A 25,941-nucleotide genomic window follows, 5' to 3' on the forward strand; every position below is an offset into this window, starting at 1 on the left:
TTCTCCACATTGGAAGCAGACTCTTACCTTAACAAGGAGTTTAAAACTCAAGTAATTGGCTGGGATCATGAGCAAGCAGTGCAAAAAGAGTCAGACTATATTATCTTACTTTGGTGAAAAGAAGATCAAAATATACAACCAGAAGAGACAACAAAGTCAAAGCTCCTACATCCAAAGCCTCCAAGAAAAATATGAATCAGTCCCAGGCCTTGGAAGAGCTCAAAAGGGATTTTGAGAAGCAAGTAAGGAGAAGTAGAGGAAAAACTGGAAGAGAAATGAGAGTGATGCAAGAAAATCATGAAAAACAAGTCAACAGCTTGCTAAAGGAGACCCAAAAAAATACTGAAGAAAATAACACCTTAAAAAATAGCCTAACCCAAATGGCAAAAGAGGTCCAAAAAGCCAATGAGGAGAAAATGCCCTAAAAAGAAAAATTGGCCAAATGGAAAAGGAAGTCCAAAAGATTACTGAAGAAAATACTTCCTTAAAAATTAGAATAGAGCAATTGGAAGATAGTGACTTTATGAGAAATCAGACAGTAAACAAATCCAAAAGAATGAAAAATTAGAAAACAATGTGAAATATCTCATTGGAAAAACAACTGACCTGGAAAATAGATCCAGGAGAGAGAATTTAAAAATTATTGGACTATCTGAAAGCCATGATCAAAAAAAGAGCCTAGACATCATCTTTCAAGAAATTATCAAGGAAAACTGCCCTGATATAGTAGAACCAGAGGGCAAAATAGAAATTGAAAGAATCCACAGATCTCCTCCTGAAAGAGATCCCCAAAGGAAAACTCCTAGGAATATTGTAGCCAAATTCCAGAGTTCCCAGGTCAAGGAGAAAATATTACAAGCTGCCAGAAGGAAACAATTCAAGTACTGTGGAAACACAATCAGGATAACACAAGATTTAGCAGCTTCTACATTAAAGGACCGCAGGGCATGGAATATAATATTCCGGAGGGCAAAGGAGATAGGATTACAACCAAGAATCACCTACCCAGCAAAACTGAGTATAATCCTTCAGGGGAAAAAATGGTCATTCAGTGAAATAGAGGACTTTCAAGCATTCTTGATGAAAAGACCAGAGCTGAATAGAAAATTTGACTTTCAAATACAGGACTCAGTGGAACATGAAGAGGTAAACAGGAAAGAGAAATCAAAAGAGACTTATTAAGATTGAACTGTTTACATTCCTGCATGGAAAGATGATATTTATAACTCATGAGACCTTTGTCAGTATTAGGGTAGTTGGAGGAAAAAAATTATATGTATGTATGTATATGTAGATAGATAGAGGGCACAGGGTGAATTGAAGATTAAGGGGTCATATCTGGAGAATAAAATTAAGGGATGAGAGAGGATTATACTCGGAGAAGAAGAAAGGGAGAGGTAGAATGGGGTAAACTATCTCACAAAAAAAAACCCAGGAAAAAACGTCTCTTACAGTGGAGGGGAAATGGGGGAAGGTGAGAGGGAATGAGTGAATCTTATTTTCAAGAATTTGGCTTAAGGAGGGAATAACAAGCACATTCAATTGGGTATGGAAATCTGTCTTACCCTACAGGAAAATTGGGGAGAAGGGGACAAGAGAGCAGGGGGATGATAGAGAGGAGGGCAGATTGGGAAAGGGGTTAATCAGAAGTAAATACTTCTGAGGAGAGACAGGGTCAAAAGAAAGAATAGAATAAATGGGAGGGCAGGATAGGATTAAGGGAAATCTTCACTGGATGTTTTTTTCTTCATGGTGGCTTCATGCCTATCTTTACTTTCCTCACTGCTTTCTCCATTGTGCTGTGGCTGGTTGTTGTCTTGTGCATCTGATCCACCATTCAAAGTTTTTGAACCTGTTTGTTACTTTTCTAGCTTTTTATATGAACCTTTCTTTCCCTGTTCTTTCGTTTTATTGGCCTCCTCATGTTGTCTTTGTTCAGCAAGTGATTTATTCAGCACTTGTGTAATAACAGAATCTCCTTCACCAACTAAAAACATGTTCTTAAACTTGTTGTATAGCATTGTAGACTTTTCCATAATAACCTGACTAACTTTAAAGCGCCTTATTTTCTTTAATGTTGTAATCATCTCCGTGTGTTTCTGTGCTTGTTGCATGGTGACCTGAAGTGATGCAAGCTCATCAAGGGCCTCAATACATCTGTTTACATCAAGATTATCAGTTTTGAGGGAGTTTTTAATTTCTGCATGTATCCTTTGAAGTCGAGAGTCCATTGATGTTTCTCTTTTCTTCTCTACTTTCTTAACTTCTGGCTTCTTGCTTTCATCTTTAGTCTGTGGTTCAGCTTCCATTTGCTCTTCTTGCTTGCGTTTTCTGTCTGCTGCTTCTTTCTCATGTTGACCTTTTGTTATATTCCTTCTGTGGCAGCCTGAAAATTTCTCCCTCCTTTTTCTTCTTTTACCTTCTTGATTCTTCACCTTCTCTTCAGAATCAGAAGTTGAAGCAAAGCCTGCTTTTGTTGTAGTTTTTCTTTTTGGCTCAACATGTCTACTATGGATATGTTTTGCATAACTGCACATGTACAACCTATATTGAGTTGCTTGCCTTCTCAATGAGGGTGGGTGGGAGGAGGGAGAGAAAATTTGAAACCTAAAGTTTTAAAAACATATGTTTAAAAAAATGTTTTCAATGCTACTGGGAATAAGAAATACAGGAAATGGGTACAGAAGTCTATCCTGCCCTACAGGAAAATAGAAGGGGAAGGGATAAGAGAAGGGGAGAGAGATAGAAGAGAGGACAGAGTAGGGGAAGGGATATTCAAATGCATGCCATCTTGGGGTGGGGGAGGGGAGATGGGTATAAATTTGGAACTCAAAAACTTGTGGGAGTGAATGTTGAAAGCTAAAAATAAATAAATTTATATTAAAAAAAAAAGAACAACACCTTTCAGATTTACATTTCTGGACAGTTTGGAGTGGTTCAATATTCCTATGATTAGTTTATGTGATTATAGTTTATATGAGATTCCAGGTATTCCCTATCCTACTGCTATTGGGCCTTGAGTGAAGTCTTGACTGTAAAGATTTCTTTCTCCAAGATGATAGAGTTTCTTTCTGCTGGTGATAACATTTGGAAGAAGAAGTAAGTAGTTATGTTAAAGAGAAAGACAACCTGTTCCCAAAATGATATCAGGCATGTCAGTCTCCAAGATAAAGAGAAAGTTGTGATAAGAGTTTTGATAAACCAAGATGGAGATCACTTCATGTTCAAATAGGTCCTAAAATATTGAATTTGTGAACTTCTGAAAGACTATGAGGGCATTGCATGACCTAAAAGACATCACTATATATGCAAAGTGTGCATGTCTGGTCTTCAAGGGAGTATTCCATTCGTCACTTTGCTGTTTGCAAATAAGTTGTGCATTCCCCATAAGTCCAAAGTAATCATGTAATAATTTGAGCCAGCAAATTCAGATAGATATGAAAGGTAGGAAACACTGGTCCCAGATAGTTCTTACATTGAGGATCTAGTAATCATGATAGAAATATAGTTCTCTCCTTTTTTTCTATTAATAACATTTTGGTTACAACAATGGACTTTCAGATTCTTGGGCCAAGTTAGGGAATATCAGTAATCCTCTGGGAATGGGGACCATGAGACCAAGTCAATAATGAAATCATAGGGTTGGTGTGGTAATAAAGTGTCTACATCTATGGGTACTAAGACATTCCATAACTATAGATATTGGGGCATCAGTACTGGCTTGGAGTCCAGCTGGAGCTGATGGCTGACAATCACATAACCCAAAGCAAAAGTCCAAAATTATGCTGCTTGCATTACGAAGAGTGAATCATGATCTTCCCTGGGTTCCACTAAATGACTAGTTACTTGACACCTAATGTGACTGGAAATGGAGAAAATCAAGTGGTGAAAAAAATCTTGGTGTTGTCCGGAGTCTCCAAGTGTCTTTAATCAAAGGAAATGGATCCTAGCTGTGCATGGTTATAGCCACAAAGTTTCCAGAAATCTCCATGTCCATGAGGTCTTGAACTAAGAGCATTTGGTAGTCAAGAAGTTAAAACTGAGGGGCAGAAACAGATGGGCTAATGGACTGATTTTCTTTTGTGAGCTGGAAGAGAATAAGTTTCCTTGGTGGCCTCCTATTACAGAATGTTTCTCACTACCGTCTAGCCATCACATCCCTTAGCGGAACAACTTGCCAAATAGTAGTCGCCTAAGCGACAGAAGGATATAGTTATTCTATTATAACCGGTACATATAATGGAGGTTGGCCTCCCTGAGCTGTATGGAGTTTTTGGTTTCGTGGGTTGTGAGTCTGGGATGATATCATCTCCTGCCAGACCTCTGTATGCAGCTGGAAGTGGGGAGGGTAGGAAAACAATCGTGAAAAAAAGCTAACTGGTGATAAGGGCAAAGAAGGGACATGAGGACAGGAAGCCCACTGGGAGGAGTATAACCTACTGAGATGACCCTCTGGGTTCATAGAATCAGAGAGCGTCGGAACTGGAAGAGACTGCATGGCTCACTAAGTCCCACACAGCATCGCTCAAACAAAGACCTCCATGGAGGGGAACCCATCACCTCCCGAGGCAGCCCCTTCCACTTTTGGACAGCCCTCATTTGAAATTACTTCTTCCACCGCTGGCCCCACGATATCGTACTCTTTCTCTTCCCTAGGCTAAGTATCCCCAGTTCCTTCAATTGATCCTGGTATGCCATATGCTCTAGTCTTTGCACCATTTCTATCTTCTGTGGATTACCTATTAAAATTTATGGACGCATGATCCCATGCAAGCATGCTTTTTGCTATGACTGTGCTATTTTGCGTGAGAAAAAGGCAGATAAGATGTGCCCAGGCTGTAATGATCCTGTGCAACGAATTGAATAGTGTATGAGGGGTTCTCTCTTCATGTGTAGCATTGTTCAAGGGTGCAAAAGAATGTACTTGTCTCAAAGAGACTTACAGGCTCATATCAACCACCGTCATATGAGAGCTGCAAAACCTGTCACTCGCCCTCCAATTGAAAATGTTCATCCTCCTATTGCCCCACCACCAGCTGAAATTCCTGATCGTTTTATAATGCCTCCAGACAAACACCATATGAGCCATATTCCCCCAAAGCAGCACATCATGATGCCACCGCTCATCTGTCTTCCAGCTTATCTATTTCCTTCCTCAAATTTGGCACCTAGAACTGGAAACAGTCCAGATGTGGTCTGACGAGGGCAAAGGATATCAGAACTATTACCACCCTCATTCTGGATACCATGTCCTCCTTAACACAGCCAAGGATAGCATTAACCAACATCTTTGGCTGCCATGTCATTCTGTTAACTCACATGGAGTAGGGGAGAAGGAAAAAGAATAAGCATTGACATGGTGCCTACTGTGTGCAAGGCATTATGCTACGTGCTTTAGAAATATCTTCCTTGATCCTTGCAACAGCTCTGTAAGGTAGGTGCTGTTCTTCAACTGAGGTTAAGTGACTTGCCCAGGGTCACACAGCTAGTAAATAGCTGAGGCTAGATTTGAACTCAGACACAACCCATTCACATCAGGGTCTTCTTTTCATATTGATAAACTCTCAACCTAAAAAAAATTCATCATTTTCACAATTTCATATGTGTGCACTAGGCATATGCTCATTCTCTACCTGCATTTTAAAATTACTTAATTGCTTATGCTTTCTTCCCTAGACTAGTACCTATTTTCCATTTGGATTACATACTAGGAATGTCATCATACTATGAGGCAATTCTATGCCTCAGCAGTGGCTTGAGTGGACATTAATGAGTTTGGTAAGCAATTCAGTGGGAGGGATAAGAAAGGATACAAAGAGAATAGGAGAAATGGTTCTTGCCTGTGATGATATTTAATCTAGTTTTAGAAACAAAAACATATATACATTGGAGATGACTCAAGAACATTTAGAAAACAACATATCACAAAGTGAATAATAGTATCGTCCACAATTAGAATAAGGTACTGAAGATCTAATGAATGAATAATAGTGTGAAAAGGGTTGAATAGAGAGAGTTCAATTAAAGTTTTCTGGGGGAGCCTTTTGAATTTGATTTGAAAGAAATTAAGGAATATGGATTGGCAGAAGAGGAGAGGGTATTCTAAATAAGGAAAACTACATGGACAAAGAGAGAAAGCAAGTCATATGCCAAGGATGGCAAGCGAATACAGGGGAGTTAACAGGAAATGGGTTTGGTAAGATTGCTCAGGGATTAGGAGAGGCAAAAAAATGAGACTGAAAGGACTTCTGAGCCATGAGAAAATTGGTAGGGACTCCCTCAGATTCTTGATCAGTGAGATAACATTGAAAATATTATTTAGGGAAGATTATTTTAACAGCTTTGTTAGGGAGGATTAGAATGGGGATATGTTGGAGTTAAGGGTGCCAACTAGGATGTAGCCACAGTAATGAAGCATAAAGTAATGAACACCAATTAAACCTTGTGGTCGAAGTGAAAATAGAAGGGAAAAGACAGAGTCAAAAGACATCGAAGAGAAAGAATTGGTCAAAAAATGGTGACAATGTTGTATCAAGTGTAGAGAATGAAGGAAAGAAAATTAAAAATGATTCCAGGGTTTTGTATCTGGATACTGAGGAAATGATGGTTTCCTTATCTGTAATGGGGAAATTGAGAAGGGGTACTGCTTGTAATGAAGGCAAGAAAAAAAAAAGTTCCATTTACCCCCTCAACATATTTCCCAGGTCTTTCTGAGTCATGGGAAAGTATCACCTCTCTGTATTTAGATCATATGGAGAGTGAAGAGTACAGTGGAGGTGAGTACATATTTCTTGGAGGAAAATTAGAATTGGATTTAGTGCATCCAATGGGTCTAGTGAATGCCTTCTCAAAGAAGAGATGTACAGAAAGAGCACATGGCAGATAAGAGGCAACTACTGAGGTATTGGGAGGAGTTTGGTTGTCCCGCCCTCCAGTCAGAGCAGAAAGAGGCTGAGTAAGGTGGTGGCAGTCAAGATGTGAGTTAGCAGCATGGTGCTGAGCTAGAAGAGACAATTAGTTCAAAGCAAAACATTTAATGAAATGGCACCATGAGAAAAGTAGCAATAAAATATTTCCCTCAGGGACTTGGGAAGCGCACTCCCACAAGTAACACACGCCATCATTGAAAAGAAAGGATAGCTAGAGGTGACATGAGGCATGACTGTGTGAACTGAACATAAATTTGGGGTCTACATATTGTGAAGCACATACATAAGGAAAGGGTGTGAGCATAGCAGAGCAGAGCAACTTGCCTCTGGCGCTTGGTGGGCTCTACAGCTGTGCTTTTGGTTCTGCTTACTTGGTCACCATTTACCCAGATGCACAGTCTCCTTTGGACATTGCCACCTTGGTCTTCTGCCTCAGCTTGAAATCTTTGAGGGAAGATTGTTTAACCATAATCGGTTAGCTTAAAGCCTACTTCTCATTTAAAAATTCTATGAATTTTTGTATTTCTTGTATCAGGATTATGTATATACACACACCTATATATATCTATATATATCTATATATATACACACACAATATAATTTTTTTGAAGTTTTAATTAAGACTTTTAATTCTGGGGGCAGCTAGGTGGCTGTGGCTAGAGCATCAGACCTGGATTCAGGAGGACCTGAGTTCAAATACGGCCTCAGACACATAACACTTACTAGCTGTGTGACCCTGGGCAAGACACTTAACCCCATCGCCTAACCAACCAACCAAACAAAAAAAAAACCCAAAACAAAACAAAAAAAAAGAATTTTAAGAGACTGGATCTCAGAAGAGAGAATTTGTCTAGAGATGTTGATTTGGAAAGTCCTTGGGACAGAGGAAATAATATTTGTAAGCACTGTGCTTGGCACATAGTCAGCACTATATAGATGAGATGAGAGACAAAGAGAGAGAGACAGAGAGATAGAGCAAGAGGAGAGAGACAAAGACAGAGAGAGAGAGAGAGATGGAGAGAGACAGAGAGAGAGAGGAGAGAGAGAGTGAGAGGAGAAAGAGTGAGAGAGAGACAGAGAAAGGCGAGAGATAGAGAAGAGAGGGAGAGACAGAGAGAGGAGAGAGATAGAGAGACAGGAGAGAGATAGATAGATAGAGGGGAGAGAGAGAGAGAGAGAGAGAGAGAGAGAGAGAGAGAGAGAGAGAGGAGACAGAGACAGAGAGACAGAGAGAGGGGAGAGAGAGAGAGCAAGAGGAGAAAGAGAGACAGAGAGAGAGAGAGAGACAGAGAGAAACTGAGAATGAGAATTTTCAGGTTGGTTCTTTCATTTTCTGCCTGTCACCCCAACTTCTGGGCTGCTTAGTATGACTCCTTGCAAAATTGGAAAAACAGGCAGATTTAGACATTAAGCTGTCCTAAGTGAAGTAATAATCACCACCTCTTAAAAGTGAGATATCCATTTAGCTAACTTATTCACTACAATAGAACAACTTCAAAGGGAATAGGAAGAGTGGAAGATGACAAGAGATGAATGCATCAAAAAGGCATTACAGGCTAAGAGAAGGAAAACATTCTGGATCAGGGATAAAATAGAGCCTTTGAATAAAGGTCAGGATTAATGAAGCTGTTACAAAGTTATTGATATTACAGGTGTAACCCTTGGGTCAGAGACTCATGTCATGAAGGGGCCTGCTCTGGCCCTTTTGGGGGGACTTTCTCATTCCCCTTGCCTCCTATGTTCCATTCAAAAAATTTGGGGAAATTCCTACATCATATTAGTCAGGGTTTAAAGACCCAGATCCCTTCTTGCAAGCATGTTATATTCACAGTATTACTGAACCAAGGATCTCACAGTACAGATTCCCAGTTACTAGCTGTCTTACAGTTCCAAATGGCAGCATTCCTCTGGCTGAGGCCCTACAAGATTTGTCCATTCCCACTAGCTGTCATCCCCTATCTTTCCTCCTTTTTGTGACTGAGCTTCTTGAGAAGGTCATCTACAATTAGCCCCTCGATTTCCTTTCCTTTCACTTTCCTCTTAACTCTCTATAGTCTGGCTTCCAACCTTATCATTCAACTGAAATTTTCTCTCCAAAGTTACCAGTGATCTCTTAATTGCCAACTCTAATGATCTTTTCTCAATCCTTCTTGACCGCTCTGCAGTTTCTGACATGGATGATCACCCTTTTCTTGATATTCACTTCTCTCTAGTTTTTTATGACCCTGCTTTCTCTTAGTTCTCCTTTACCTATCTGACCTCTCCTTCTTGGTCTTCTTTCCTGGATCTTCTTCTAGGTAGTGCCCCCTAGCTGTGGGTGTCCCCTAATTCTCTGTCCTGGGCCCTCTTTTTTCCTCTTTTACTTGGTGATCTCATCAATTTTCATATATTCACTTATCATCTCTATGTAGATGATTCTCAGATCTATTTATCTAGCCCTAACTTCTCTCCTGACCTTTAATCTCAGATCTTTAACTACCTATTAAATATCTTGAACTGGATATCCCATAGACATCTTAAACCAAGAGTATGCTAGTATATGTTTAACAACTGGCTCTTTGGGGGGAAAATACACATACATCCCACTTTTAAGTTTAATTTACATCAGCTATGTGTTCTCTATACCTATCTTAATTTAATTCTAGGCAATCAACAAAACAATAAATTCAATCTTGAATCTTATTTCCAAGGTGTAAGTGCTCACACTGAAAATTGAACAATCAGCACTTGTGAGCTGATTTGAGATTGTTCAAGTACACTTCTGTCTTAAATTTAACACGTCCAAAACTGAAGTCATGTTTTCCCCCAACACCATCCTTTTCTTTCTTTCTATCTATCTTTCTTTCTTTCTTTCTTTCTTTCTTTCTCTTTCTTTCTTTCTTTCTTTCTTTCTTTCTTTCTTTCTCTCTTTTTCTTTCCTTCTCTCTCTCTCTCTCTCTCTCTCTCTCTCTCTTTTCTCTCTCTCTCTTTCTTGGCAGTTGGGGTTAAGTGACTTGCACAAGGTCACACAGCTAGTAAGTGTCAAGTGTTTGGTCTGAGGCTAGATTTGAACTCAGGTCCTCCTGACTTCAGGGCTGGTATTCTATCCACTGCACCACCTAGCTGCCCCAACACCATGCTTTCTTACCATTGTCAAGGGTACCACTATTCTCCCAATTACCCAAAGCTCATAGCCTAGATATAATCTTGATTCCTGACTCTTCCCTTCTACCCCCAGCCACTTCCAATCGGTCAAATCTTGTCAATTCTACCTTCATAACATCTCTCTTATATGCCCTCTTCTCTCCTGTGACACTGCCACCATCCTGATGTAGGCCCTTAATTGCCTTACTTCTGGATTATTTGTAGTAGCCTCTTGGTTGCCTCCCCTCCCCAGCCTTGAGTCTTTCTCCCTTCCAGTCTATCTTCTACTCAGTAGTCAGATTGATCTTCCTAAAGCGCAAGTCTTTCTGTACTGATCCTCTACTCAAAAAACTCTGCTGGCTTCCTATCAACTTTCAGGATCAATATAAAATCCTCTGGTATTCAAAGGTCTTTATGACATGGCCTCCTCCACCCTTTCCAGTCTCCTTATACCTTACTCGCCCTGACATATTCTGCTGTCCAGTGACATTAGCCTTGCTGTTCTTTATACAACACAATCCATCTCCTGACTCCAAGCTTTTTACTGGCTGTTCTCCATGCCTGGAATTTTCTCCTATGCTTTCCTTATCTGGAGGTAGTTATCATAGTTCTATCCATCAGACCCCTGTTGGTGACTTCTTCTCCATCCCTCCTGCTTTTCACTTTCCTTTTGTATGTTGTCTCCCTCCATTAGATGATCAGTTCCACCAGAGATGGGGCTGTCTTTGTTTTTATTTATATTTGTATCTCCAGTGCATAGCAAAGGCACTGAGTAGGCATTTGATAAATTTAACTTATAAATTTAAATTGATTTACTTACGAGCCCAGATGGGGCTGTCTTTAATAGTTTCTAAGGCATAAATACTCTTAGGTACTGTAATTCTCCCAACCAACTCCTGAAAGAGAAGGGGATAATAGTTGACATGATGGTATTATTACCTAGCGATCCTTACAACAATCCTGTGACAGAGATTATGATTATCCTCATTTTACAGATGGGGATACTGAAGCTGAGAAAAATTAAGTGACTTGTCCGGGGTCAAACATCTGGCAAGTGTCTGAGGCAGGATTTGAATTCAGGTCCTCCTGACTCAAGTATAGTCTCATGACATTAACATAGTACTCAATTGCACTGTCCTTTCCCAGCAGTCCTGAGAGGCAGGTGTTAGAGGGATGGCTATCCTCCTTCTCATCTGTGACTGGCCTTGGTGAGTGCCAGAGTGAGCAGTCAAACCAAAGGGGTCCTGGTGTAGTTTTGATGAAGTTCCACGAGGTCACAGGAAAGGAGGTTAGAGCAAAAGTTCAGAGGAGTAAGTGAAGGAAAGTTCATGCAGTTGTTGAGAAGAGGAAAGAAGGGCAGACACTGAAGAAGGTAGAAAGTACCAGTCAGTAATGTGGAGAATGTTATGGACAGGGTGGGCCAAAGAGATGTCAGGTGACCTTGCTTTTCTCCTTTTCTTGTTAATGCAGATATATTGGAAGATAGAAGGGAAGGTCAGGGTAAACATACCTCAGCACCACACATGTACCCAGCAAAAAAGATCCCTTTATCTCCATTTCATAAGAAAGGTAAATATGATCTATCAAAGCAGCTATGGACACATGCTATGATCGAAGAATCATCCTTCATTTTCAGTGATTGATTTGTATAAATTCTGACTGAGGCAGTTGAGTATATGCTGTAATACTCAGGGGACTCTTCCATAATCCAGTCTTTCTGACATGTACTTTCTTGTAAGCCCCAGGAACTCTGTGGGATTAAAGAGTAAAGGGGAATAGTTTCAGAGTCCCAGATTTTCCTTAGCTTAGGCAATAAAAAGGAGGTCCGTTCCACTCATGTGGAATTCCTCACTGTCCGTGACCCCGTGTTCTCTTACCTCTGGCTGGCTGCCTTCCATGGAAGGCACAGAGCCTGCTGTGCACTCTGGTTAAACCCACCAGCGAGCCTGAGGCTAGATCCTGGCCCAGCTAGTCTTTGTCTTTGCCCAGGCAGGCAGACCAAATGAGGACAATATGCAGCTCCCCCTTGCCAATACCTCTTTTCTCTTCTGCTTGACACTCCCTTTGGATAAAACTAATTAGCCTGTGTGTGTCATAACAAAACCAAATATCTCAATTCACCTATTTTTCCATCTGAAGCTGTAGAGCAAGTTTTTCCAAAGGAAAAAAAAAAGAGCAGATTTCCTCCTTGAAGAGCTTTGGTGTAAAGATGCAAGTGAAAACAGCTCTGCCTGACAGAAAGAACTACCTCAGGACCAGACATTTTCCTCCATTAAGTAAATTCTTTGCAGGTAATTTAGGAGTACAATAATTTAATACCTACTGAGATATTGTGAAAAGGGATTTGATTAAGGAGAAACAAAAAGTTTATGTCCACATTTCTGTGATTGACAGAGTACAGGAGAACATAAATACAGTGTCTGGCTTAGGTCCATCTGACTCATGTATGTGCCTTTGGAGTGGCCATCCCAGCTGGGACACCCTAGGGATTCTTTTTTTTTCACCTTTAGGGAATCTGCTTCTACCGAGGACCTCTTGACATACTTTCCCTCCCCATGCCCAGGCCAATCTCTCAGCACTCATCCATTTTATCAAAAACTACTGCTACCCTGGTGCCAAGGCTGGTCTCATTTGCAGTATCAGCTCACCCTCTCTCTCACCTGTAAGTCTGGTTTTTCCTCTGAAATGCAGAGGGTGTATATACTCAGAGCCACTTTTAAACCTCTGTTTACCTTTGCTTTTCTACACCTACTAAAAAAATGTAGGAAGAAACATTTTAATTCCCTGTTTCCCACTGGGTAAGCTATAAAAATTTAGAAAAGAAAAAGATCTATGTAGTGGCTTCAGAGATAGGAGAGTAAGGGGAATTTGGTGGGTCTTAGATCCATTATATTCCATGAAGGAGCAGAAAATGAGGTTGGAAGCAGACAAACCAACTCTTGGGGCTAAAGGAGAGAAGGAAAGGGGTAGTAAAAGGAAGATAATTTGGAGGGTGGAGGTGGAGACGAGTTACGATGGCAGGAGACTTTCATTTCCTGTCTTCCCTAACCTCTGCCCTTCTGAACAACAAAACACATAGGCTTCTGTGCCTCTTAATTCCTTCTATATCTTTATGGTCCCATTTGGTTTTAAATACTATCATCCTATCTGAATGACCGCTCCAGGCAGGAATTCTCTTTGGCTGCTGCTACTGCCCTTTGGTATTTCTTTCCCTTCTCTGTCCTCTTCTTTCCTAACATTTGAAACCCTCCCTGATGACGGGGAGCTAGGGAAGTCACTGAAGATCCTCTCTCCTATTGCATTAGGGCATGTGTTTTTGGTATCTCAAATAGGCCTCTGAACATACTCTCTAATGGAAACATTGTGATACTGGGCATGATCTATAATAATGATAGTATCATATACTATTCTTTATCATGGGTTAAATAAGCTTTGTGGGCTGCCTTGGTAAGCTAATCTTTGTGTATACCACAATTGAATAATTGGAGACTTGATAGATTATTTCTGTGCTGTAGATTTTAACATCTTGATGAGAAGTCTCTTAACATAAAGAAATGCTCTGCCATGTCATTCAGCAAAATGTATTTTACTTTTCAGTTTGGTCCTTTATTATTCATTCAGATTAATATTGTTCAGTTGTTTTCATGTCCAACTCTTCATGACCCCATTTGGGGTTTTCTTGGCATAGATACTGCAATGGTTTGTCATTTCCTTCTCCAGCTCTTTTTAGGAATGAGGAAACTGAGGCAAACAGGATTAAGTGACTTGCTCAGGGTCACACAGCTTGTTAAGTGTCTGAGCTTGGATTCGAACCCAGAAAGATGAGTTTTCTTGACTTCAGGCCCAGTGCTCAGTGCACTATGGCACCATCTAACTGCACCATTCAGATTAATAGACTAAACATAAAACTAGAAGTATAGTGTTAGTTGTTTCCACAGAAGTTGAGGGGAAGTCCATGCATTGGAGAATGGTTAAATAAACTATAGCATATGATTGTAATGTAATATAATTGCATTATAAGAAATGATGAGCAGGATGATTTCAGAAAAACCTGGAAAGACTCACGTGAATTGATACAGAGTGAAGTGAGCAGAACCAAGAGAACATTGTACACAGTAACAGCGATATTATACAATGATCAACTGAATGACTTAGCTATTCTCAGCAGTACAATGATCTAAGACAATTCCAGAGGATTTATAATGAAAAAATGCTGTCTACCTCCAGAAGAACTGACAAGGGTCTGAATGCAGATTGAAGCATACTATTTTTCACTCTCTTTCCTTCTTTTAATTTTTTTTTTTGGTTCAAGTTTTCTTTCACAAAATGACTAATATAAAAATGTTACACGTGATTGCACATGTATAACATATATCAGAAAGCTTACTGTCTCAGGGAGTGGGGAGGGGAGGAAAGGAAGAATAGAATTTGGAACTCAAGATTTAAAAAAATACTGAATGTTAAAAATGTTTTTACATGTAATTGGGGGGAATATTATTCTAAAAAAAGAAAAAATATTGCTATATAGCTCAAAATAGTTATAGCACTCTTCTGAACTGCCCTGCAGTCATTTTTTTTAACCTGGTGTCATGCATTTCTATGGGATTATGGAGCCTATTTCATCCTCATTTCCAGTCCTTTGAATGTCTTAATTTGAATGTGTTTACTATTCAAGGCTGGAGTTTTTAATTGCTTAGTTTATTTAATAAACATTCAGTGGCCACAATATACATAGCATTGTCTCCATCATATGTGGATATATTTTGGCTTTGTTCTAGTTTTTAAATTACCATCAATATAATTCTTTAAAGTTGTAATTATTGAAGGGAATTAAAAAGTATGAGATATGTTGGAGTAAAAAGAGGGACTATTAATTACAAAAGAATTAAAGTCTTATTTCAACATTCTTCCCCATTATTGATTTAATTTCTTTCTCTTTTAATGTGATGATACTGTGCTTATTTTAAATATAAGCAGAAAAAGAAAGTGAATTACCATCCAAGTTACAGTCAGCAAGAGAGATCTTTTACTCCTGAGACCAGTCCCTTCAATAGAAAAAAGGAGATATACCCAGGTAATTACATTTAATTTATTGTATTAACAAAATACTGCTTCATAAATTGCTGGTAAATATGCTACTGAAGTATTTAAACCATGGAAGACCAAGGCATGTAATATGAAGCACTTAGTACTGGGATCAGCCTACTTTCACCTAGGTTCTGCATTTTTTTCCCAGTACCTTTATGATACTTTTCATTGAATCATATAATTTCAGCAGAATTATTTTTTAGTAACATATTATCAGAAGTACAAAGTACCAACCAACTTGAAAATTTATTTTATTGGCATCTTGGGGTTTTAAAGTTGAAAACAAATAAATTTCCTTATTGTATTAAAATAGTTTTGCTTATAAAAGACACTCATTCCTAATGTTTAGGGAGTTGCCACATTCTGTACCTTGTTAATTTGAAATGTGATGTTCTCCACAAAGTCCTATTCCAGTGCCTCATTATAGCATGGAGGTGACTCTGGGTTCTCAGGGCTAGATCAGTATGTTTTAATTCTTTGGGGTTAAAACAAAACAAAAGAAAGAGGGATCCTATCAAGGAATTTAAAAAAAAGGACACAAGGGGGAAAAGAATTAAGTGCAACTTAAAAGGAAGAGAAGAAAGGAAAGTAGAAGAGCAGAACAGGTAGGAAGACCACTTTGGAGACTGTTGCAGTAACCTGGCATGAGATGATAGATCCCTGGAATAGGGTGGTAGCCATGAGAGCAGAAGGGAAGAAACTAATCTTAAGAGACATTTCAAGGGAATAAGTGACAGTACTTGGTGCAGATTCTCTATGTCATAAACAAGAAGAACCAACATGATCCCAAGGTTTCTTGATGGAGACCCTGGAAGAATGGTGGTACCACCAAAAGAAATGTACACTTTGGAAGAAGAACCAATCAATCAGTGAACTTTTATTTATTAAACACTTGTTATGTGTTAGGCACTAAGGATACCATTATGCAAGTGAAACAGTCTTTGCCCTCAAGAAACATACATTCTACTATGGGGATACAACACATTCATAGAAACATAAAGAGAGGCAGTATGGCCCAGTCAGTTTCAGTGTGGAAATGATTAATTCATTTTGGGACAGATTGAATTTGAAAATACATATATTTTTAAAACGACCTAAATCAGAGCCGTTTAAGCAGAGAGGGCAGGTAGATATGAAGAGGAAGAAGCAGAGAGGGAGAGAGCAGAGGCATTGGGGAGAATATGAGAAGTGTAGGGTTCTGGAAGCCAAGACAAAAGAGACTTTAATGTACTGGGAGGTCAACAATGTCAAATGCCCTGGAAAGGTCAAGGTGAATAGAGAATTTAAAAAGTGTTTACATTTGGAAACATACCCTGGATCAGTCTGGAGAGCTCAGTTTCAGTAGATGGATGGAAGAAGCCAGACTCTGCAAACTTAAGGGAATGGATGGATAGGAAATGGTGAGAGTAGCTGTAGTCACATTTGAGGAGAATGGCAGTGAAAAAGTGGTGAGACTTGAGCAAGATTAAATATCAGGATCAAAAGGATGGATGTTCATACATATTCATAAGTCTATCTGTATAATTAGCACTGAAGTTCAGAAGGGAAGGAGGCAGCATAGTAGAGTGGGAATAGTTTTTGAGAGTCTGGATTTTAGATTTTAGTGTTGTTGCTAAATGGTTATGACACTTTTGAGTTGAATTAGGTCAAGGGTGGGGAACTTCCAGCCTCGAGGCCACATGTGGCCTTCTAGGTCTAAGTTTTACAGAACAAATCCTTGGTTTTTTTTAATTAATTAATTTTTAGCTTTCAACAATCACTTCCATAAGCTTTCAAGTTTTAAATTTTCTCCCACTCCCTTCCCATCTCCCTCCCCAAGATGGCATACAGTCTGATATAGGCTCTACATATACATTCCTATTAAACATATTTTCATATTAGTCATGTTGTAAAGAAGAATTAGAACCAATAGGAACCACAAGAAAGAAGAAAAAAAAACAAAACAGAAGAAAAAAAAAGCAAATAGTATGCTTCGATCTGTATTCAGACTCCATAGTTCTTTCTCTGGATGTGGATAGCATTTTCCATCATGAGCCTTTTGGAGATGTCTTAGATCCTTGCATTGCTGAGAAGAGCTAAGTCTATCAGAGTTAGTCAACACACAACATAGCTGTTATTGTGTACAATGTTCTCCTGTTTCTGCTCAGTTCACTCAGCATCAGTCCATACAAGTCTTTCCAGGTTTTTCTGAAGTCTGCCTTTTCATCATTTCTTATGCCATAATATCATTCCAGTACATTCATATACCACAACTTATTCAGCCATTCTCCAATTGATAGGCATCCCCTCAATTTCCAATTCTTTGCCGCCACAGAAAGAACTGCTATAAATATTTTTGTACATGTGCGTCCTTTTCCCGTTTGTAAGATCTCTTTAGGATACAGCCCTAGAAGTGCTATTGCTGGGTCAAAGGGTACGCACATTTTTATAGCCCTTTGGACATAGTTCCAAATTGCTCTCCAAAATGGTTGGATCATTTCACAACAACTTCACCAACAATGCATTAGTGTTCCAATATTGCCACATCTTCTCCAACATTTATCATTTTCCTGTTTTGTCATATTAGCCAATCTGATAGGTATGATGTGGTACCTCAGAGTCATTTTGATTTGCATTTCTCTAATCAATAGTGATTTAGAGCATTTTTTTCATATGTCTACAGATAGCTTTAAATTCTTCATCTGAAAACTGCCTGTTCATATCCTTTGACAATTTATCAATTGGGGAATGACTTGTATTTTTATAAATTTGACTTAGTTCTCTATATATTTTAGAAATCAAGCCCTTATCAGAGGCTCTGGTTGTAAAAATTCTCAGTTTTCTGCTTCCCTCCTAATCTTCATTGCATTGGCTTTGTTTGTGCAAAAACTTTTCAATGTAATATAGTCAAAATTATCCATTTTGCATGTCATAATGTTCTCTCCCCTCATTTGGTCATAAATTCTTCTGTTTTCCATAAATCTGACAGGTAAGCTATTCCTTCTCTCCCAGTTTGCTTATAGTATCAGCCTTTATATTTAAATCTTGTACCTATTTTGACTTTATTTTGGTATATGGCGTAAGATTTTGGCCTATGCCTAGTTTCTGCCATACTCTTTTCCAGTTTTCCCAGCAGTTTTTTTCAAATAATGAGTTCTTATCCCAGAAGCTGGGATCTTTTGGTTTATCAAATAGTAGATTACTATAGTCATTGACTACTGTGTTTTGTGTACATATCCTATTCCACTGATCCAACACTCTATTTCTGAGCCAGTACTAAGTAGTTTTGATGATTGCTATTTTATAATACAATTTAAGATCTGGAATGGCTAGGCCATTCACTAGCATTTATTTTCATTAGTTCCCTTGATATTCTGGATCTTTTGTTCTTCCAAATGAATCTTGTTATTATTGTTTCTAGCTCTATAAAATAATTTTTTGGTACTTTGGTATGGCACTGAATAAGTAAATTAACTTAGGGAGAATTGTCATTTTTATTATATTAGCTTGGTCTACCCATCAGCAACTGATATTTTTCCAATTATTTAGATCTGACTTTATTTGTGTGAAAAGTGTTTTGTAAATGTGTTCAAATAGTTCCAGAGTTTGTTTTGGTAGGTAGACTCCTAAATATTTCTAATGTCTACAGTAACTTTAAATGGAATTTCTCTATCTCTTGCTGTTGGGCTTTGTTTGTAATATATAGAAATGCCGATGATTTATGTGGGTTTATTTTATAACCTGTAACTTTGCTAAATTTGTTTATTGTTTCAAGTAGTTTTTTACTTGATTCTCTAGGATTCTCTAAGTATATCATCATATCATTTGCAAAGAGTGAAAGCATTGTTTCTTCTTTGCCTATTCTAATACCTTCAATTTATTTTTCTTTTATTGCTATCATTAATGTTTCTAGTACCATATTGAACAATAGTGGTGATAACAGACATCCTTGTTTCACCCCTGATCTTACTGGAAATGCTTCTAGTTTATCCCCATTACATATAATGCTTGCTGAAGGTTTTAGGTAGATGCTACTTATCATTTTAAGGAAGACTCCATTTATTCCTATGCTTTCTAGTGTTTTTAATAGGAATGGGTGTTGTATTTTGTCAAAAGCTTTTTCTGCATCTATTGAGATAATCATGTGGTTTCTGTTAGTTTTGTTGTTGATATGATCAATTATGCTGATAGTTTTCCTAATATTGAACCAGTCCTGCATTCCTGGTATAAATTCTACCTGGTCGTAGTGTATTGTTCTCATGATAAGTTGCTGTAATCTATTTGCTAACATTTTATTTAAAATTTTTGCATCTATTTCGTTAGGGAAATTGGTGTATAATTTTTTTTCCTCTGTTTTGACTGTTCCCGGTTTAGGTATCAGCACCATATTTGTATCATAAAAAGAATTTGGTAAGACTCCTTCTTCCCTATTTTCCCAAATAGTATATAGTATTGGAATTAATTGTTCTTTAAATGTTTGATAGAATTCACTTGTAAATCCATCTGGCTCTGGAGATTTTTTTCCTAGGGAGTTAACTGATGGCTTGTTCAATTTATTTTTCTGAGATGGTTTTATTTAAGTATTTTACTTCCTCTTCTGTTAATCTGGGCAATTTATATTTTTGTAAATATTCATCCATTTCACTAAGATTGTCAAATTTTTGGCATACAGTTGGGCAAAATAGTTCCTAATTATTGTTTTAATTTCCTCTTCATTGGTGGTGAATTCACCCTTTCATTTTTGATACTGGTAATTTGGTTTTCTTCTTTCTTTTTTTAAATTAAATTAACCAAAGGTTTATCTATGTTATTGGTTTTTTCATAAAACCAGCTTTCAGTTTTATTTATTAGTTCAATAGTTTTCTTCATTTCAATTTTATTAATCTCTCCTTTGGTTTTCAGTATTTCTAATTGGATATTTAATTGAAGATTTTTAATTTATTTTTCTAGTTTTTTTAGTTGCATGTCCTTTGATTTCCTCTTTCTCTATTTTATTCATGTAAGCATTTAGAAATATAAAACTTCCCCTATTTTGCTACATCCCATAAGTTTTGGTATGTTGTCTCATTATTGTCATTCTCTTGGATGAAGTTATAATTTGTTTCTATGATTTGTTGTTTGACCCATTCATTCTTTAGGATTAGATTATTTAGTTTCCAATTAATTTTTAGTTTATCTTTCCATGGCCCTTTATTACAATTGTTATTGCATCACGATCTGAAAAGGATGCATTTGATATTTCTGCCTTTCTGCATTGGATTGAGGTTTTTCTGCCCTAGTACGTGGTCAATTTTTGTTTAAGTGCCATGTACCACTGAGAAAAAAAGTATATTCTTTTCTATCCCCATTCACTTTTCTCCAGACATCTACCATGTCTAACTTTTCTAAAATTCCATTCACCTCTTTAACTTCTTTCTTGTTTATTTTGTGGTTAGATTTATCTAGTTTAGAGAGGGGGAGGTTGAGATCTCCTACTAGTATAGTTTTGCTGTCTACTTCTTCCTGTAACTCCCTGAGCTTCTCCTCTGAGACTTTAGATGCTATGCCACTTGGTGCATATGTTTAATAATGATATTACTTCATTGTCTATGGTGCCTTTTAGCAGCATGTAATTTCCTTCCTTTTCTCTTTTAATAAGATCTATTTTTGCTTTTGTTTTGTCTGAAATCAGGATTGCTACCCGCTTTTTTACATTTCAGCTGAAGCTAATATATTCTACTCCAGTCTTTTACCTTTACCCTATGTGTATCCCTCTGTTTCAAATGTGTTTCTTGTAAACAACATATTGTAGGATTATGGCTTTTAATCCATTCTGCTATCCTTTTATGGGAGAGTTCATCCCATTCACAGTTATGATTACTATCTATGTCTTTCTCTCCATCCTATTCCCACCCTCCCTTCCCCCCACCCTGGATGTATGCTTTTCTTTCTCCTTTCTCTCTTTCCTTCCTCACTAATGTCTTGCTTTTGACCACCACCTCCCTTGGTCCCTTATATTAGCCCTCTTTCTTTTCTTCACCTTTACCCTTACTACTTCTTCTCTCCCTTCTATTCAACCCTCCCTTTTCTTTTCCCTTTCCACTCCTACTTCCCACAGGGTAAGTTAGATTTCTATACCTAACTGATTATGTTATTCCCTCTTTGAATCATATTTGATGAAAACAATGCTCCTCTCTCTCCCTTCTTTCCCTCTACTGTAATAGGTTTTTGTGCCTTTTCATGTAATGTAATTTACCCTTATAAATTCCTACTTTCCTTTTCTCCCAGTACAATCCCTTAATTAGATCCACTTAATCAGATTTATCGTTACATCAAAGTCAATTTATAACCCACCCCCTCTGCCTGTGTATACCCCTTTAAAATGGTGTAATAACATCACAGTTCTCAAGAGTTACAAGTGTCATTTTCCCTTGTAGGGATGTAAACAGTTTGCCCTTATTAATAACTTTTTTTTTCTGTCTTGTTTACCTTTGTATGTCTCTTTTGAATCTTGTATTTGAAGATCAAATTTTCTATTAAGCTCTGATCTTTTCATCAGGAAGATTTGGAAGTCCCCTATTTTGTTGAATGTCCTTCTCTCCTCCCCTGAAAGATTATGCTCAATTTCGCTGGGTAGTTGATCCTTGGCTGTAATCCAATGGAATATCATATTTCACGCCCTTTGATCTTTTAATGTAGAAGCTGCAAGGTCCCATGTAATCCTTTCTGTGGTTCCATGATATTTAAATAGTTTCCTTCTGGCTGCTTGCAGTGTTTTCTCTTTGACCTGGTAATTTTGGAATTTGTCTAATGTATTCCTTGGCTTTTTTTTTTTAATTAGTTTTTTCAGTGAGGCAATCAGGGTTAAGTGATTTGCCTTGGGTCACACAGCTAGTAAGTGTCAAGTGTCTGAAGCTGTATTTGAACTAGGGTCCTCCTGACTCCAAGGCTAGAGCTCTATCCACTGTGCCACTTCGCTGCCCCTCCTTGCCATTTTCAATTTGGGATCTCTTTCAGGAGGTGATTGGTGGATTCTTTTCATGACTATTTCACCCTCTGGTTCTAGGACTTTGGGGAAGTTTCCCTTCATGATTTCCTGAAAGATGCTGTCCAGGCTTTTTTCATCATGGTTTTCAGGTAGACCAATGATTTTTAAATTTTTTCCTGGATCTATATTCCAGATCAGTTGTTTTACTAATGGAGTATTTTATGTTTTCCAACAATTTTTTTTCATTTTTTTGTTTCTTTTTGACTGATTCTTGCTCTCTTATAGAGTCATTAGCTTCCACTTGCTCAATTCTAATTTTTTAATGAATTGTTTTCTTCTATTAGATTTTGTACCTTCTTTTCCATTTGGCCCATTTTACTTTTTAAGGCATTCTCCTCAGTGAGTTTTGGTGCCTCCTTTTCCATTTGGCCAATTCTGCTTTTTAAGGAGTTATTTTCTTCAGTGTACTTTTGTTCCAGTTGGCCAATTGTATTTTTTAAAAAATATATTTTATTAATTTATTTTGATTTATCAACAATCACTTCCATATGCTTTTGAGTTTAAAATTTTTCTCCCCCTTCCCACTACCCTCCCCAAGATGGTGCATAATCTGATATAGGCTATACATTTACATTCCTATTAAACATATTTTCACATCAGTGAAGTTGTAAGTAAAAATTAAAACTAATAGGAGGAACCATCAGAAAGAGGAAACAAAACTCAACAGAAGAGAAAAAAAGATAGCAATTCAACTTTCAGTTATTGTCTTTTTCTCCATCCTTTTCCCCCCATTTATGCTTTTCTTTCTCCTTTCTCCCCCCCACTAGTGTTTTGCTTTTGACCACCACCTCCTTCAGTCTCTCCTCCCTTCTATTATCCCCTTCCTTTTTCTTCCCCTTTGCCCTTACTGCTTCTTCCCTCCCTTCCATCCCCCCTCTCTTTTATTTCCCCTTTTCCTTCCTACTGCCTATAGGGCAAGTTAGATGTCTATATCTCACTGATTATGTTATTCCCTTTTTGAGCCAAATCTGATGAGAATAAGGTTCAAACAATGCTCACTCCTCTCCCTTCTTTCCCTCTGGTGTAATAGGATTTTCTGTCTTTTCCTGTAATGTAATTTACCCTTGTCTGCCTCCTTTCTGGGTACATTTTCTAAGATCAGACTAATCCATTTACTTGGATCTATTTAACCCACTTGATTAGATTTTTTTTTTTTTATCATTACATCAAAGTCAACTAATATCCAACCCCTTTATGTATACTCCTTTAACATGGTGTAATAACAATAGAAGAGTTACAAGTGTCATCTTCCCTTATATGGATGTAAACAGTCCGCCCTTATTAACAACATTTTGTATCTTTCTGTCCCATTTACCTTTTTATGTCTTTCTTGAATCTTATGCTTGATGATCAAATTTTTTTTGTTGTTGTTGTTGAGCTCTGGTCTTTTTATCAGGAAGGCTTGGAAGCCCCTTATTTGATTGAATATCCATCTCCTCCCTTGAAAAATCATGCTCATTTTTGCAGGGTAGTTGATCCTTGGCTGCAATCCAAGCTCCTTTGCCTTATCAAATATCATGTTCCATGCCCTGCAGTCTTTTAATGTAGAAGCTGCAAGGTCCTGTGTAATCCTGACTGTGGTTCCATGATATTTAAATTGTTTCTTTCTGGCTGCTTGTAGCACCTTCTCTTTCATCTGATAATTTTGGAATTTTGCTATTATATTCCTTGGTGTTGTCCATTTGGCATCTCTTTCAGGTGGTGAGCAGTGTGTTCTTTCTATGGTTATTTTACTTTCTGGTTCTAGGACTTCTGGGCAGTTTTCCTTTATGATTTCCTGAAAGATGCTGTCTAGGCTCTTTTTTTTCACCATGATTTTCAGGTAGTCCAATGATTTTTAAGTTGTCTCTCCTGGATCAGTTTTTCAGGTCAATTGTTTTACTGATGAGGTATTTATGTTTTCATTTTTTTTTTTGTTTCTGTTTGATTCTTGCTCTCTCATAGAGTCATTAGTTTCTATTTGTCTAATTCTAGTTTTTAACAGATTGTTTTCTTCTGTTAGCTTTTGTACTTCCTTCTTCAATTGGCCAATTGTATTTTTAAGGGATTTGTTTTCTTCAGTGTACTTTTTCCCCCCCAGTTTTCCAACTGTGTTTTTTAGGGACTTGTTTTCTTCAGTGTACTTCTTTTTTCCAATTGGCCAATTGTATTTTTTAAGGACTCTTCTACATCTCCCATTAGACTTTTAAAATCCTTCTTGAGCTCTTCTAAGAAAGCTTTTTGGGCTTCAGCCCAGTTCATATTCCCTTTTGACGTTGCAGATGTGGGTTTGTTGACAATGTTGTCCTCTTCAGAATTTCTGTCTCGATCTTCACTCTTCTCATAATATGAATCTATGGTACGTTTCTTTTTACTCATGCCTTCTTTATTCCCTGGCCTTTAAAGAGATTGAGCTCTCCTGCTGGGGAACAGAGGGCACTGACCCAAACCTCTTGGGTTGGGAGCCTAGGTTTTGGTCACTGGCTTTGTGTGCTAGGGCCTCCTATGTTGGCAATTGGAGGCTGTAGGGTTTTGGCAGCTTACCTCGTGTTGGGCTGAAATCAGTAAGGCTGGAACTTTCAAGCAATTCTAGGTTGCCTGCTTTTCCTTTCCTTCAGCTTTCTTTAGCTCCTTTTAGATGGGTGCTGCAGGGTGTTTATCTGCCTGGGGCCCCTTGCAATGCTGCCTCTCTCATTTCTGCTAATGCACTGGGAGATTCCTTTGCAGTAGAGGGCTGAGGCACCTGGTGGTTTTCTGAGCTGGTTTCCACTGGTTCCCCTGCTGTCACTGAGGCACTTGGAGGTCCAGGTGTTGGTGTTTGCCTGCTCTACCACCTAGGCTTCAGGATCTCTTCCTGGTTGACAGTTGGAAGGCCAACTGTATTTTTTAAGGACTTGTTTTCTACAGTTAATTTTTGTCCTTCCTTTTCCAAGCTATTAACTCTCTCTTGCATACGTCTTGCTTCCTTTCTCAATTTTTCTCCTACCTCTCTTATTTGACTTTTTGAATCCTTCTTGAGCTCTTCTAAGGCGGCTTTTTGGGCTTGTGACCAGTACGTATTCCCTTTGAGGTTTCAGATGTGGGTATACTGATAATGTTGTCCTTTTCTGAATTTCTGCCTTGATCTTCCCTGTCCCCATAATAAGAATCTATGGCCATTGTACTTTTTTTCTTTTTGCTCAGTGTTTGCTTATTTCCAGACCTTTAAAAAATTGAGCTCTCTTGCTGGAGAGCAGGGGCACTGACCCAAGCTTCTTGTGCTGGGAGCTTGAGGCTTAGTCACTGGCTTTGTGTGCTGGGGCCTCAGGTGCTGGCAGTTGGAGGCTGTAGGGTTCTGGCAGCTTACCTGGTATTGGCTTGGAATCTGCAACACTGGAGCTGTAGGGATAGGGTGGGGAGTCTGGCCCCTAGGGTATCCCTACTCACCCAGGCCTTGTGCTCTTCTTTGGCTCCTGCTCACCCAGGCCTTGCACAGGGTTGTTTCACTGTTGGAGCATGTCTCTTAGCCTGGAGCTTTACCTCTTGGAGTTGTTTCCCCAGTTTTGGAGACTTGGCTGCCAGAAAATACTCTGGCACATGGTGGTTTTCTGAGCCAGTGTCCACCATTTCCCCTGCCCGTGCTGAGGCACTTGGGGTCCTAGTGTTGGTGCTTAGCTAATCCACCACCCTGGGGTTTAGGATCTCCTCCTGGTATGCTGAGGTGGGGCTTTCCGCTAGCTTGCTGAAACCCCTCCTGTTCTGTACTGCTCCCTCTCCCCCAAATCAAGAGAGGCCTTTCCTGTTAGCCCCCCATGCTTCCTGGGGTACCAGACTGTT

The 25,941-nt window shown here is 38.5% G+C and overlaps 1 pseudogene; it reads right to left on the reverse strand.

Moving 5' to 3' along the window:
* Positions 1-1,715: 1,715 nt before the first annotated feature.
* Positions 1,716-25,731, reverse strand: LOC110211248 (PC4 and SFRS1-interacting protein pseudogene; annotated as a pseudogene).
* Positions 25,732-25,941: the final 210 nt, after the last annotated feature.

Source organism: Phascolarctos cinereus, unplaced genomic scaffold, assembly GCF_003287225.1.
Source record: "Phascolarctos cinereus isolate Bilbo 61053 unplaced genomic scaffold, phaCin_HiC Scaffold_1;HRSCAF=81, whole genome shotgun sequence".
Lineage (NCBI taxonomy): Eukaryota > Metazoa > Chordata > Mammalia > Diprotodontia > Phascolarctidae > Phascolarctos > Phascolarctos cinereus.